A 2,818-nucleotide genomic window follows, 5' to 3' on the forward strand; every position below is an offset into this window, starting at 1 on the left:
GGGGTTTCACCATGTTAGCCAGGATGGTCTCGATCTCCTGACCTCGTGATCTGCCCGTCTTGGCCTCCCAAAGTGCTGGGATTACAGGCGTGAGCCACCGTGCCCAGCCAAAAATTTCTCTCTTATTATACCACTGACTTGAAGGCATAATTATGACTTCTTTTCTTTTCTTTTCTTTTTGAGATGGAATTTCAATCTGTCACCCAGGCTGGAGTGCAGTGGCACAATCTCGACTGATTACAACCTCCACCTCCCGGGTTCAAGCTATTCTCCTGCCTCAGCCTCCCAGGTAACTGGGACTACAGGCATAGACCACCATGCCCAGCTAATCTTTGTTTTTGTTTTTGTTTTTGTTTTTTTTGAGACGGAGTCTCGCGCTCTGTCTCCTAGACTGGAGTACAGTGGCACAATCTCAGCTCTCGGCTCACTACAAGCTCTGCCTCCCGGGTTCACGCCATTCCCCTGCCTCAGCCTTGCGTAAGCTGGGACTACAGGCGCATGCCACCACGCCTGGCTAATTTTTTGTATTTTTAGTAGAGACAGGGTTTCGCCATGTTAGCCAGGATGGTCTCAAACTCCTGACCTCGTGATCCGCCTGCCTCGGCCTCCCAAAGTGCTGGGATTACAGACGTGAGCCACCACGCCTGGCCTGATCTTTGTATTTTTTAATAGAGATGGGGTTTTGCTATGTTGGTCAGGCTGGTCTCGAACTCCTGACCTCAAGTGATCCGCCCACTTCAGCCTCCCAAAGTACCAGGATTACAGGAGTGAGCCACTGTGCCTGGCTGATTATGACTTCTTTTTTAGAGACAGGGACTCACTCTGTCACCCAACCTGGAGTGCAGTGACACAATCATGGCCCACTGCTGCCTCATCTCCCAGGCTCAAGCAATCCTCCCACCTCAGCCTCCCAACCTCCCAAGTAACTGGGACTACAGGCACTTACCTTTTTTTTTTTTTTCTTGAGACAGGGTCTCACCTGGCTCCCTCAGACTTTATTTGTTTGTTTATGTAATTAAGACAGAGTCTCGCAGTGTCACCCAAGCTGGGCCGCTGTATCACCCTGGCTGGGCTGCAGTGGCACCATCTCAGCTCACTGCAACCTCTGCCTCCCAGACTCAAGCGATTATCCTGCCTCAGCCTCCCAAGTAGCTGGGACTACAGGTGTGTGCCACCATGCCCAGCTAGTTTTTTTTTTTTTTTTTTAGTAGAGATGGGGTTTCGCCATATTGACCAGGCTGGTTGACCTCAAATGATCTGCCCATGTCAGCCTCCCAAAGTGCTGGGATTACAGGCATGAGCCTCCATGCCGGTCTCCCTCACACTTTAAAATCAAGCTATTCCACGATATTCCCCCTGCCTAAAAAGAAAGTGATTACCTGTGTCTTTTCTTTCTGCTTGCCCAGCCTTCATTATCTTTCAGACCCAGCTGAGATACTACTCCTAGGAAACCCGTAGTCCTCAGAGTCCTTCTCCTCTTCCTCCCCAGAGGTTCCTGTCTCAAACACAACTTTGACACCCGTACACCTTTGTGTCTGGATCTGTCTCCCTGAATACACTGGAACAAGGTCAGGAGCTCACCCACTCATTTACTATTCATTCAGCAAGTACTTGTGGAACAACCACTGTGTGCCCAGCCCGTTCCAGGGAAGTGGATTGAAAAAGAACATAAACACAATGAATAACACTCATCTCTGTCTCAGTATCAATCCACCTCGAAGGAATAAATACATGGGAAGGTCCCACCTGGAGTGGGGCTATAAGAACATGACCAGGACGTTTAGCGGGGAGTGAGACCCCCACCTGGTCCCAGAGAAGAGGGAGATCTGAGAAGACACTGAGGTCTGAGATTAATTTGGGGCGGCTTTCGGGGAGAGGCGCGACCCTAGGTGGCCTTGGTTGTGGATGTAGGTTTCAGAGCTCAGACACACCCAGTTGGCCTGTGGGTTTACAGAGGGGTGTAGAGGCTGCAGATCTGCAAGATGATCTGACGGAGGGACGCCAGACTGGACCTGAGCCCTGGAGGCGTCTCTAATTTCCTTTCTCTTTCTGCACCTTCTTCTACCCTCCACGCAGGTCCACGCAGGTCCTATGGTGTCTTGAATGCAAAGATACGTAGTTTATATGTTATGCCGCGCGCGCGCGCACACGGTGTTTTGAGTAGGGGTCCTGTGATGTCTTGAATGCAAAGATATGTACTTTAGATTTTTTTTTTTTTTTTGAGACGGAGTCTCGCTCTGTCGCCCAGGGTGGCGTGCAGTGGCGCGATCTCGGCTCACTGCAAGCTCCGCCTCCCGGGTTCACGCCATTCTCCTGCCTCAGCCTCCCGTAGTAGCTGGGACTACAGGCGCCCGCCACCAAGCCCGGCTAATGTTTTGTATTTTTAGTAAAGACGGGGTTTCACCGTGTTAGCCAGGATGGTCTCGATCTCCTGATCTCGTGATCCGCCCGCCTCGGCCTCCCAAAGTGCTGGGATTACAGATTACAGGCTTGAGCCACCGCGCCCGGCCGTACTTTAGATTTTAACACACACACACACACACACACACACACACACACACACACACACACAGTGTTTTGAGTAGGGGAAGCCCACGAGCAGATAGGCTCACTAAAGCCCTGGCGCTGCCTTAGAGTGGCTCCTTAGAACGGAGCCTCGAATTTTTACGTTTTGTCATCTTCCTTTTCTGTCCCCCACATCAGTAGAAAATGGGAGCGTCCCATCCTAGCCAGGTGCATTCGAGCCACCCCTTCAAGGGAATCCAAGAATGGACTCGTCCACTCCCTCCCCTCCCCTCCCCCACCACGTGAATGGGCC

At 51.6% G+C, this 2,818-nt stretch overlaps 1 protein-coding gene across 1 annotated transcript in view; it reads left to right on the forward strand.

The window, feature by feature from the left end:
* Positions 1-2,818, forward strand: part of PAFAH1B3 (platelet-activating factor acetylhydrolase 1b, catalytic subunit 3 (29kDa)) — a 10,867-nt gene that overhangs the window by 2,388 nt on the left and 5,661 nt on the right. The window lies entirely within an intron of this gene.

This window comes from Mandrillus leucophaeus, unplaced genomic scaffold (genome assembly GCF_000951045.1).
Source record: "Mandrillus leucophaeus isolate KB7577 unplaced genomic scaffold, Mleu.le_1.0 Scaffold106, whole genome shotgun sequence".
NCBI classification, from domain to species: Eukaryota; Metazoa; Chordata; class Mammalia; order Primates; family Cercopithecidae; genus Mandrillus; species Mandrillus leucophaeus.